The 13,506-nt window shown below is 37.4% G+C and overlaps 1 pseudogene across 1 annotated transcript; it reads left to right on the top strand.

The window, feature by feature from the left end:
• Positions 1-1,984: 1,984 nt before the first annotated feature.
• LOC308513753 (jun dimerization protein 2-like) lies at positions 1,985-2,569 on the top strand (annotated as a pseudogene). The gene has a single exon. The product of its transcript is annotated as a jun dimerization protein 2-like (transcript).
• The last annotated feature ends 10,937 nt before the right edge of the window (positions 2,570-13,506 follow it).

Here is a 13,506-nt window from a genome sequence, read left to right as displayed (position 1 = left end):
CCTACTGGAGATGTGCTCACAACCAAGGTACATGCCCTTGACCGGAATCGAACCTGGGACCTTTCAGTCCGCAGGCCGATGCTCTATCCACTGAGCCAAACTGGTTAGGGCAACCCTTACTTCTTTATAATTTCAATTAGGCCTCAAATTAATTGATGAGAAATTTCTTTTTTTTTCCATATGGAAATGAAATAAAAATAATAAATGTATTTTATATAGAATTATAAAATATAACAGTAGTCAGTTCAATGCACATGTAATTTTAAATGCTATTAAGAAGTAAGAAAAATAGTAATTCAGCATATCCTTCTTATTACTTTTATTTTCCAATCTTGATATTGCTATACCCTGAAAAGATTTGTATATTCTCTGGAACAGGTGGGAATCCAGAGCTTGGTGATACTAAATTGCAAGAAATTATTAACAATAATCACATTATATTATTATCCTTTTTAGATATCACTCATATTATCAAACTTTGATCTAATTGCCATATTACTTTTTTCTACTCCTTTCCTATATTAATTACTAATACATGGAAAGAAAATGTATATGTAATTTTTTTTCATTTGAATGTCAATTATATAAACCTTTATATCAAACCTGTTATTAATTTATCTTATTTTTTTATTTTTATGAATGAGGAGTGGAGTGTATGAGGAAATTTAAAGACCTTGGTCAATGGAATTTGTTTTATGTGCTAATTTTATTTTTTAGTTTTCCCAGCTTTATTAAAGTATAATTGAAGAATAAATTTTTTTAATATATTTAAGGCACATAACATGGTGTTTTTTTTTATTGTTTCTTGAACATGTACTTAATGCTAGGTTTTGGAATGAATTGGAGGAGGGGGTAATGGAGAATTGTTATTCAATAGATATAAAGTTTCATTTATGTAAAGTGAATAAATTCTAGAATTCTTAGTTTTTGCCTATATGTAAGAACACTGCTTTGTATACTTAAACATTTGTTAATGAAGTTGATCTCATTTTAAATGCCTTACCACAAAATAAATTAAATGGGACTGAAAATGTCCTTGATTTTAGAGACATGACAATGAACTAAAGCATTTATATGAATGAGGCTTTCTAAGAAAGTGATAGAGTGAGAAGATCTGACATGTTCAGGGAGGTATAAATATCACATGCTCTCACTCATTTGTGGAATATAATGAACAACATAATCTGATGAACAAAAATAGAACCAGAGACACTGAAGCATGGAACAGACTGTCCAACCTATGAGGGAAGGCACGGGGGGAGAGGGGAGGCAGGGCAGGTAAGAGATCAACCAAAGGACTTGTATGCATGCATATGAGCATAACCAATGGAGACAGACAGTAGGAGGGTGAGGACATGTGCTGGGGAGCAGCCTGGGAGAAGTCAAAAAAGGAGACTCATGTAATACTTTAAACAATAAAGAATTTAAATTTTAAAAAAATGTGGTAGAGTGTAAGCCATTTCTAAGTGGATTGATGAATGAATGGAGGGTGATAAAACAGAAAACACCCAAGAAGGGTCCAGTGAAAGGAAGAGCTTAAATCCAAGAGTTCAGTATAGGCAATAGACCATTCAACAATGCTACCCTAATTTCTAATCCTATATAATAAATGCCCAGTGACCGAAATGGCGGAACAACCAGAATGACTAGAGACCAGAACCACCATGGCCTCTCTCCTGGGCTGGTCCCGCCCCCCAACAAGCGGTTAGGGGCAATCAGGCAGGCAGGCAGAGTGGTTAGGGGCGATCAGGTAGGCAGGTGAGTGGTTAGGGGTGGTGAGGCAGGCAGGCAGAGCCTCAGGATCAATAGCCTCAAAGAAGGAGACCCAGGCCACCCACCACAGCTGTGGAGGGAAGCTTGGTGGCTGCTACTGGGTGGCGCTGGTGGCGGCTGGCTCCTGAGTGGGCATGGCTCCTGCACCCTGGACCAGGCCCCGGGGTCGCCACCTCCCCCGAGGCTTCTGAAAGGCTAGACTGACACTCCTCCTATTATGATGCCTGGACAGATCCTGGACCCTTCTATGACTGCGGGATCTCTGCTAGGGCTTGGCCCCCTGACCAGACTCCCCAGCTTGGCCTGACTGCAGAGGAGCTGAAATACGCTGGCATCCATAACACTAGGGCCATGATCACCCCTTTGCACTTCCTGGAGGTGAACGTGGGCAAGAGGCCTCAGCTTATGAAAAGTGAGCTAGATGAGGAAGAGGAGAGGAGAAAAAGTGCCAGGAAAAGAAGAAAGTGGAGGCAGCCCCATGACAGAACAAGAAGAAGGAGCGGAAGGAGTATCTGCAGCGGGAACCTGAGTGGCTGGAGCTCATGAATGCGGAGCTGAACACCCAGATGGAGGAGCTGAAGCAGGAGCAGCAGCAGCTCATCCTAATGCTCAACTGGCATCACCCCACCTGCATCGTCAGGACCAACAGCGTTAAGACCCCCGACTCAGAAGGCAACCTCTGCTGGAGCAGCTGGAGAAGAGTGACCATGGGCTGGGAGGGGAAAGAGGAAGAGGAGGAGATGAGAAGAGGGAGGAGGAGGAGGGTCCCAGAGGGCTCTTCTTCCTTGCTGCATGAAAAACTCTTCAGTGAGGCTCAGCACAGCCAGCATCAGCCAGGCGTTTTGGTGAAACTCAGATCAGCCACATCAGGGGAAGAAATCCAGGCTGATGAAACCCAGGACTAAGTGCTGAGACCAAAGTAGTCCTGGGGGGGCGGGGGGCTGTTATGCCTGGGGCCAGGCTTGCAGGAGGCAGGACAGAGGCTCTGGGCCAGTAAGAGGCCCAACCAGGCAGCTATGGGCAATTCTCTGGCCTTTCCGCCAGGGCACCCACCCTAAGGATTTCTGAACAGCCAGGAAAATCCATGAGTTGCAACCAAAATTAGTCTGAGTATGGAATTCAGAGTGAAACTGCAATCTTCCTGCCCCCAGCCCTGACCCTGACCCTGATGCAAGGCTGGAGAAGGGCATAGTGCCAGGCCCTGCTGTAGCCACCCACCATGGTCCAGCTCAGTCCTGCCTGGAGTAGCAGCCGGGGCACACCCTCGCCACCCTGCTGGAGTCGCTGTGGGCATGAGGCACAGGCGCCCTTCCAAGCACATACTCACTGTGTTTACAGACTGGCTGTCCTGGCAGGGCTTTCAACTGAACATTTTTTTTATACTTTTTAAAAAAATATTTTTTACAAAAAACTCTGATTTTATACAAGTAATATATATAAATGGATTTCTATAATCACTGAATGTGATATAGTACAGCCTGTCCTCAGGTTATGTCAGACTCCATGTTTTGTGGTTATGTAGCCATCTCCCATTTATTAATAAACAAAAAAAGTGCCATCATTTTGACATATGTACATATGTGCTTTATGTTTTTTATCATGTATTTACCATTTATTTATAAACAACAAAAAAGTGCCATCATTTTGACATATGTACATATGTGCTTCATGTTTTTTATCATTTATTTACCACACGTAAAGGTCAGGAATTGTTATCTTTCTTTTAATATTTTTTACTGTTTCACTTCATTACTGCTGTGTATGTGCTCCATGTGAGTGACGTAGGTGCTTATGTAAGTGGGTTCTGATGTACGGTGAAAATCGCGTTAGGCTGTGCCCTAGGAATGGATCTCCAATGTAACCTGAGGACCTCCTGTATAAATATGCTATGGTTTGTTTGTTACAAACAGATATTTAGCAGTTACGGCTGTTGCTTGTAACTTCTAAGTACTGTAGCCTCTGGGTATTGGGGGTGGCAGGGGCAGGGGTGCGGTGCATTTCCATCCTGGTAAACCCTTCATAGTACTCAGTTCTGTATCGCTCAGTAAACATTACTCTTACTTTTAAAAAAAAAGAAAGAAACAAAGAGGGAGGCCAGTGGTGCTGCAGCGGGAGGGCGGGGCCTCCCTCTGCAGGGTGATCAACCTGGGGGCCCCACCATCAATCGCCCCACAGAGGGAGGCCCAGGCCAGTCAAGTGATCCCACCCCATGCCTGTCGCCTGCAGAGGGAGGCTACCTGTGGCAGAGGAGGGGAGGGCAGTGCTGCACAGACGGCAAGCAGTGGCATTGGCAAGGGTGGGGCCAGCTGCCTGCAGCCAGGGGAAGGAAAGCCCTGATAGGCCCTGAGCTCAGGCCAGGCCTGGGGACCCTACCCAAGGGGTCCCGGATTGCGAGAGGGTGCAGGCTGGGCTGAGGACCGCCCCCCCCCCCCCAGCACGAATTTTCATGCACTGAGCCTCTAGTATTAAATAAAAATATTAATAGTTTTTAAACAAACATTAAACAGGTGTTGCAGATCATATACAGGAAGTTCTGAAACAGAAACTTTTGGAGGTTGGAACCTCAGATCAGGCCATTTGACTTGTCAGGTTTTGCTCAACCTACATTTTTCCCCCCTGCCAGTATATGCACTTAACTAATAGATTAAGCAAGCCGCATTAAGAAGTCAATGTAATACCACTTGTACCATTCTTAATATGGTTTATCATATCAATAGGGGATCCTAGCGAAAATGTTACTTCTGAGAATCACTTAGAATTTTATGAAAATTTACAAAATACCAGAATACTGAAATGATCCATTATTGTAACTCTGGGTACTTAACTAGATTTTATTTAGAATTTTTATTTTAATCACTTATTTATTGATTATATATCTATAATATGGAGTTTTATGTGGCACTTACAAAGTTGGTACACACATTTATGCAAATATGAATATATATGTATATACCTGCATACACATTTTTGAAATATCTTTTAGGAATAACAGTATTTTCTATTATCTCTTTATTTGTGAGGCACATGATAGGTATTACTTTTTAAAATATATTTTTACTGATAATAGAGAGGAATGGAGAGGGAGAAAGGGATAGAAATATCAATGATAAGAAAGAACCATTGCCCTAACCAGTTTGGTTCAGTGGATAGAGCATCGGCCTGTGGACTGAAGGGTCCCAGGTTCGATTCCAGTCAAGGGCATGTACCTTGGTGGCGGGCACATCCCCAGTAGGGGGTGTGCAGGAGGCAGCTGATGGATGTTTCCCTCTCATCAATGTTTCTAAGTCTCTATCCCTCTCCCTTCCTCTCTGTAAAAATCAATAAAATATATATTTTTTTTTAAAAAAAAGAAAGAACCATTGATCAGCTGCCTCCTGCACACCCCCTACTTGGGACCAAGCTTGCAACCCAGGCATGTGCCCTGACCAGGAATGGAACGGTGACCTCCTGGTTCATAGGTCAATGCTCAACCACTGAGTCACACTGGCCAGGCAAACAACAACTTTTTAAAAATAATTTGTGGACAAGTTTTATTTTTAGTAAGTTCCTTGAAGTCAAATGTGGAAAATTTTCTTTTGGTATTGAATTTTACTTCAACTTTACTAAGATTTATCTTTTTATTTTCTTTTTGAAAATACAAATTAGAAAATAATTTTAAGGAGAAAATCAACAGTGAGTTCAGCATAATAATGTATACTAATGGAAGCAGAGTTTTAAAAATACATATTATATTTTATGACATGATAAGACATGTAAGGGCAGACCAAGAGAGTCAAGATACAGGGCCAGGAGATTGGGTCTGAGACAGACTGTTGGGACAAATTAATCTGGGCTAGCTGTCACACTGTACACATTCAAACTGATCATTTCATTTGATTGGATTTTATTAACTCTAAGAAAGTCTAACCAAGTATAGTATCTGGAGGTTATAAAACCTGCTAAATGTGGTCTATCTAGGAAAATACATGGCATAGGGAAAATGCAATAAAATGGGGATGAGTTGGAACCATGGCAGAACAGTGACAAAGGCTGGGCAAGCCGTTGCTGCCTCTCAGCAGTTAGCAGAGGCCTTGTCCCCGGGCTAGATTTCAAGAACGAGACTCAAATTTCTGAGCATTGGACAATGTTCAGAGTTATGAGGGGCTCCCATCTCAGAATTACACAGTGTTAATATGAGACATTGGCTTAGGCATATGACAGGAATTTAGTAGCATAACTGGAACTAAAGTTGGGGAAATGAACAGAGTTAAAAACCTATCCATATTATCTAAGTTGAACTAAAATGATAATTTTCTATTTACAGAGAAAATAAAAACTTCTCAGAAGCATAATTTGTATTGTTGATTAGTCTTTCTGGTCTACTAGAAACTTTAATGAGATTTATCTAGGGTTAAGTGGAGTTTATAAAGAATTCTGATAGTATGGATTCCGGACTAACTTCTTACTAATATTTCTGGGGTAAAAATCTATTTGACATTTAATACTTTGGGTTCTGGTAGAAAGCTTAGTGTATGGTGAATGTAATGGTGTCTTGCAAACAGAAGATTAGGAACAATCTTTTACATCTCATGTTATATTCTTCCACCTGTAGAAAAACTAAATATGGGACTTTCATTTATTGCATTGCACAAAGAGAAGTTACTGTAAGCAAAACTAGATATAAAGATTAGATAAAAAGATGTAAAATATTCTAGTTCATCCATTAATATGATGTATGAAAACTATCAATTCTGATTTAGTCATTTCAGAAAATGTGATAAAAGTGGCTATCAGAAGTAGGGACCTAATTTTTCTATTAGTTAAGAGAATTCATGGAAGTTTCTTAATGGAGAAAAAGCAAGTAATAACTTGGATTAATGGATCAATGGTGTGTCTCTTTACACTTACTTATTGTATGTAAAAAAAGAGACAAATGTCATTTATGTTTATTCACTTTGTAGATTAGCGATAATAACTGGGAATTGGCACATTTTTGCAAAATCTCATAGTACTGTATTAAACTTTCTCTTGTAACAAATTGCCACAAACTTAGTTGCTTTAAATAAAGAAATGTTATTACTCTATTCGTGAGGTAGGAAGTACAAAACGGGTTTCATGGGACTAAAAGCAAGGTTGTGACATGACTGTGTTCCTCTGGAAGCTCTAGAAGAAAATCCACTTCCAGATTGTAGAGGCTCCCTGCAGTTCTTGGCTTCTGTCTCCTTCCATTTTCAAAGCCAGAAAGGTAGTATCTTCAAATTTCTCCGATTCTGCTTCTGTGCTCACATCTCTTCCTCTGACACTTTTAAGGATCCTTGTAATAACATTTGGCCAACCCAGATAATCCAAGATAACCTTCCTATCCCAAGGCGATTAATGTAATCACACTTGCAAAAAACAAAACAAACCTTTTTGCTATGTAAGATAACATATTCACAAATTCCAGGGATTAGGATATAGACATCTTGGAAGAGTCATCATCGTGCCTGCCTCAAATAAATATATTCATTTTCCATACATATTTTGTCCTATCTTATTAAAAAATGAAGAAAAATATTTTATGAATTCCAACACCTATTTAATGAAGCCTCCTTAACAAGATCCTCATTATCACTTTTTCCTTGGATACCTGAATCCTCCTTATGCCTGAGTTCCTTGTTCGCACTCCATTGGCACATTCTTAGCATATTTCTATTAGCACTTTACAGATGTATGAATACATCTCATGATATATTTATTGCATAAATATATATATTCTCAATATTTGAGATAAATTCAAATCAAAATGAACCTTAGTTATTTAAGCTTTGAAGAAAAAGCATTTCAAAGAAAAAATATGTAGAGAAATAGGCAAACAACATATTTCTCTCCTCATTATCATCTAATTCTAATTTGCATTAATTTTTTTTTTACACCATGACAGGTGCTGAATGCTAACAATATACATATATGTGTTAAAACAGGCAAATGTTTGAAGTCATTAATTTCAGAATCAAACTCCAGAATCAAATGCCAGGTTAATAAATTACTTCAAAATATTTAGGTGTATTACCAAGTACCTAGTGTCATAACTAGGGCATTTGTTACATTAACATTATTTCAAAGCAAAAAAATATATATTTAAATGATCATAAATGAATATAATTTTTATAGAGAGAAATTAAATTAATTTGTGGACAAAAGATCAGATCTTTTTGGTTATTTTAATTATGATAGACTTTTACCCCTAAATGTATCCTTCTGATAACAATGTGACATCTGAAGGGTTTAACCTCCAACATTTTTAGGGAACTCATACAACTCAACAAAAGGAAGATAAGCAATCCAATCAAAAAATGGGCAAAGGCCTAAATAGACACCTTTTAAAAGAGGACATTCAGAAAGCCAAGAGACATATGAAAACATGCTCAAAGTCGCTAATCATCCAAGAGATGCAAATCAAAACAACGAGGTACCATCTCACACCTGTCAGAATGGCTATCATCAACAATTCAACGAACGACAAGTGCTGGAGAGGATGTGGAGAAAAAGGAACACTTGTGCACTGCTGGTGGGAATGCAGACTGGTGCAGCCACTATGGAAGACAGTATGGAGTTTCCTCAAAAAACTAAAAATGGAACTCCCATTTGACCCTGTGATCCCACTTCTAGGAATAAATATATCCCAAGAAACCAGAAACACCAGTCAGAAAGGATATATGAACCCTTATGTTCATAGCAGCAAAATTCACCATAGCTAAGATCTGGAAACAGCCTAAGTGCCCATCTGTAGATGAATGGATTAGAAAAATGTGGTATACCTACATGATGGAATACTATGCTGCTGTAAAAAAGAAGGAACTCTTACCATTTGCAACAGCATGGATGGAACTGGAGAGCATTATGCTAAGTGAAATAAGCCAGTCAATGAAGGAAAAATACCACATGATCTCACTCATTTCTGGATAGTAAAGACCATTATAAACTTATGAACAAAAATAGATATGGAGGCAGAGCTGCCTCGAACAGACTGTCAAACTACAGCAGGAAGGCCGGGGAGGGTGGGAGGGCAGGAGGGGAGTGGGTAAGAGAACAACCGAAGGACTTGTATGCATGCATATAAGCATAACCAATGGACATAGACACTGGGGGGTAGGGGAGGCCAGGGGATTGTCAAGGGCTGGGAAAAAGAAAGGAGACATATGTAATACTCTTTGTAATACTTTAAGCAATAAAAAAAAACCACAAAAACAAAAAAACAAAACAAAACAAAAAAACCAATGTGACATCTGAAGTTAGGTAATTTACATGGAAATAAAATAGAAAAAAATACTTTTGTCATGTTGTCTTGTTGTATTACCTCTTTATAGACTTAGACATATAGCATTTCTTTTGAATTCATATACAAAGTAATGTTATCCTTTAATATTTTTCTGATATAATATCTTTTTATTCAAAGGTGCAGAGAACACACTTTGGCTTTTCTTCCATATACAATATATAACTGCATAAACAAATTCACATATCAATGAAGATGACTGAATAACAAGAGATGTAGTTGACCAAAATGAAGTATCCAAAAAGTAACACTGTTTGGGCCAAACAAAAACACCCATGTTTTTAGAGATAAAAGTTTGGCTGTTAGAAAATCTTAGATTCTGAGGAAAGAATATTCATTTGTCAGATGTTTAACCATTCAGAATTTTACCCAATTCCCTGTAACTGACTCACACACTTATTATTCCCTGTTTTCACTAATATTTTGTCATATTCATTTTACTGATTATCACTCTTCCATCTGATGCAATGTCTCAACAATGTGCTGAAATTTTTCATCTTTGGTTGGCATCTGCTATTATTGCCACTGATGTTGTATATTCATATATGGTTTTTTTTTTTTTACTTTTTAATGAAAATATAAAAAAGATGAAAAGTAAAGCTTGTCATTAGTTCTAAGATGTGTTTCAAATATATACTGAGTGGCCAGATTATTAGGACCACCCCATCGGTACAATGAAGTGAATTAGTTATGCAAATAATAATAATAATAATAATAATAATAAAACCTTGAGAGTATTTGCTTAGGAAGTTTTCAATATGCAGTATTTTTGGAAGTGTCAATGAAGTCCTGATGGGGTGGTCATAATAATCTGGCTGGTAATAATAATCTGGCCACTCAGTGTATATGTCTTTCTGTGACTTAAGAAAATGTTTTATTTTTACATCATTTAATATTGCTTTTGTTCCAATTATTCTAGCCTATGCATAAGAAAATGCCATTTGTAAATTTATTTTTAATCTGTCTTTTGTATCTATTATTTTCACCCACAACCATTTCTTTCCTTCATTCTTTTCTTTGAGAACTCCATGAATTAAAATTGTTTTCCAGATCTTTGAGTAAATTATCTACAGCATTAAATTGTTAAAACATAATCTATAAAGCCAGACTAAATTTTTAATTTTTTTTATTACTCAACTAGAGGCCCAGTGCACGAAATCGTGTGCGGGTAAGGTCCCTAGGCCTAGCCTGCAATCAGGACAATCTTCCGCCCACTCGCCAGTTCCCAGTCCCAACCTGCTGCTGCCACCGGCCAACCAGTTCCCCTCACCAGCCCCAGGTACTACCCCACTGCCACCACCAGCCACCCGGCCCCCCACCTCATAGCAACTGGTCGAGCAGTCATTCTGGCCACTACCCTTATGGTTGCTGGCCTCTTCTTATGTAGGATAAGTTCTGTCAAGCATCTCCAATGGTGCATGGCCATATAAAGCACTTGCTGAAAAATAAATATATAAGTGATTGGTAAAAAAAAATAGAGTTTTCTTTATTCTTTTTTGTTTGTTTTTAAAAAAATATATTCTCTCATTTTATTCTCTGATCTCTGTTATAGATGCTATTTTTCTTTGCATCTTGCACTTAATTTACGAAGTTAATGAATAGAATATTTTCAATCATATTCTTTGTTGTGTCATATTTTATTCATTTTATGCTGAATGCATTTATATTTTAGTTGCATCTTGTTTTCACTATAGCAATTATATAATCTGGTATGCAAAGTGGGAAATCATATTCTTCTATTGAAGATTTTCAAGTGGAAAATGTATATTATGCATATAATAAAATATACATTTAATATATTTCCTATTTATTTTGATGGTAGACTAAATTTATTTGGCTCTATGCCTTCAAATTTCAAATTCTAGAAACATTCTAATACTTTTTACATATACTATTATCTATAAAACACTAATTATAGCCATATAAAATATGTGAGAATAAACTCCAAATACAAATTTACCAAAACCAAATCATATATCATGAGATTAAAACTTTTGTGCCTGTTTCCTTGAAAATTATTCAAGAAAACAAGAAATATTGTGTTTGGAACACTAGTTAAAATTTTTTTATATGAACCAAGGTTAACATGTATTCAGAATATCCAAGTAATAGAGGCAGCTATGTGTTTTTAAGCAAAGCATATATAATTCATATATAATGAATTAATGAGAACAAGCGTCAGGTTGGTTTAAAATTAGCTTGGGACAATTTTCTAGTGCAAAAGGTCTTTCTCCATGTGAAATACCAACAATGAAACATATTCCAATAGTCCATAGAGAAATGACCTTACTTCTTTATTCTTCATTATTAGTCCTAGAAAATATAAGTAGAGACTTAATGCAATATCATGAAAGTATATATATTAGCCTCAGGATAATATATTTATGTAAAGCAGCTAGACATGGCTTCTACTTGTAGTTTATTTTTAGAAGGCATGAAATGACCAAATATTCCCTTGGACATCACAGTGCTGTCTTATGATATAGTAGTTCAGACAGCAATGAACATGTGTATAAAAAATGTCCTGGATGAATATTAAATCCAAAACAGATATAGAAACCAACTTTTAAGATATGTACCACAATTTGATTGTATGTGTAAATAGATATATCTATAAAATCTGGAAATGTGTTTTCCATAGGGGATTCTCTAGCAGTAGCAGGCATTTGGCATGAATATGTAATTATGTGTAAATTCAAAACTTTAAATTATAGTTGAATATAAATAAGGGAACACTTTGCCCAAAATTTTGAACTAAGATCTTTTGTGGAGTCAATAGTGTAGTTAGCTAAGGAATTTATAAAACTGAATGCTTAAAATAATTAAAATTCTCATTTGACTCTGAATGTCAATTGAGAACTGAATTGGTATTTCTGGTATATAAATCATAGTTTGCTTTTATAAATATAAGATGCTTACTGTGTAAACATTGTTATATACTGGACTATTGTGAAATAGAAGCAAGTGGGGAAAATGAGAAACTATAAAAATCAAAGAAAGTTTTATATATTAGATTTACTTTGAAAATGCTTAAAAATAGTATTTGTTAACATTGCCCCATAGCCTTTTGTTAAAAATCTATAATTTCTAGTATTTATTAAAGATTTACATACATAAATTCACTTTTTTATGTACTTTTCTACAAGAATCAACACATAGGTTGGTGTAACCATCATCACAAATAATTATGAAATAATTACACAAAAAATGTTTTATAATTTCTCTTTTTAACAAATGTTCGCACGTCACCTGACATCTGGCAATAGCTGATCTGTTTTTCATCCTTATGGTTTTGCCTTTCCTAAGGGTGATATAATTGGAATTCAACAGATTGAGTCTTTTGAGACTGGCTTCTTTCTTTTTTTTTTAATTTTTTTTAAAAATATATTTTATTGATTTTCTACAGAGAGGAAGGGAGAGAGATAGAGAGTTAGAAACATCGATGAGAGAGAAACATCGATCAGCTGCCTCCTGCACATCTCCCACTGGGGATGTGCCCGCAACCAAGGTACATGCCCTTGACCGGAATCGAACCTGCGATCTTTCAGTCTGCAGGCTGACGCCCTATCCACTGAGCCAAACCGGTTTCAGTGAGACCGGCTTCTTTCAATGAGCAAAATAAATTTGGAATTTACCCAAATTGTTACCTTCTGTTAAAACTTTTTATTTGATGAGTTGTGTTTCAATGTATAGATATACCACAGTGTCTTCATTCATTCATCGAAAAACATTTAGTATTTTGCAAATATGGATAATACTGCTCTAAATATTTGTGTAAAGGTGGTTTTTAAAAAATATATTTTTATTGATTTCAGAGAGGAAGGGAGAGGGAGAGAGAGAGATAGAAACATCAATGATAAGAGAGAACCATTGATCAGCTGCCTCCTGCACACCCCCCACTGGGGATCGAGCCCACAACCTAGGCATGTGCCCTTGGCCAGAATCGAACCTGGAACCCTTCAGTCCGCAGGCCAAATCTCTTAATCACTGAGCCAAACCAGCCCAGGGCTGTGTAAAGGTTTTTATTGTGAAAATGAAATTTGATTTCTCTAGGGTGAGTATTTAGAAGTACTATTGATCACATTAATTTTTTCCCCTTTCTATTGAATTTATTTGGGTGACACTGGTTAATAAAATTATACAGGCTTCAGATGCACAATTCAACAACACATCATCTGTACAATGCATTGTGTGTTCACCACCTCCAAGTCAAGTGTCCTTCCAACACCATTTCTTCTCATATAGTCTCTTCCACCTCCTCCCTCCAGCCCTTTCCCACAGCAATCACCAAACTGTTGTCAGTGCCCATGAGTTTTTATTTCTCTCTTTTTTGCAGAATTCCTCCACCCAATCCCCCCTCAACCTCCCTCCCCACCAGACCCCCCGCCACACACACACAACACTGTCAGCCAGCTCTCTATGAGTCTGTCTCTATT

Source organism: Myotis nattereri, assembly GCF_964212035.1.
Source record: "Myotis nattereri genome assembly, chromosome: 2".
Lineage (NCBI taxonomy): Eukaryota > Metazoa > Chordata > Mammalia > Chiroptera > Vespertilionidae > Myotis > Myotis nattereri.
The sequence above is the reverse complement of the archived record's forward strand: the minus strand, read 5'-3'. Positions and strand labels throughout refer to the sequence as shown.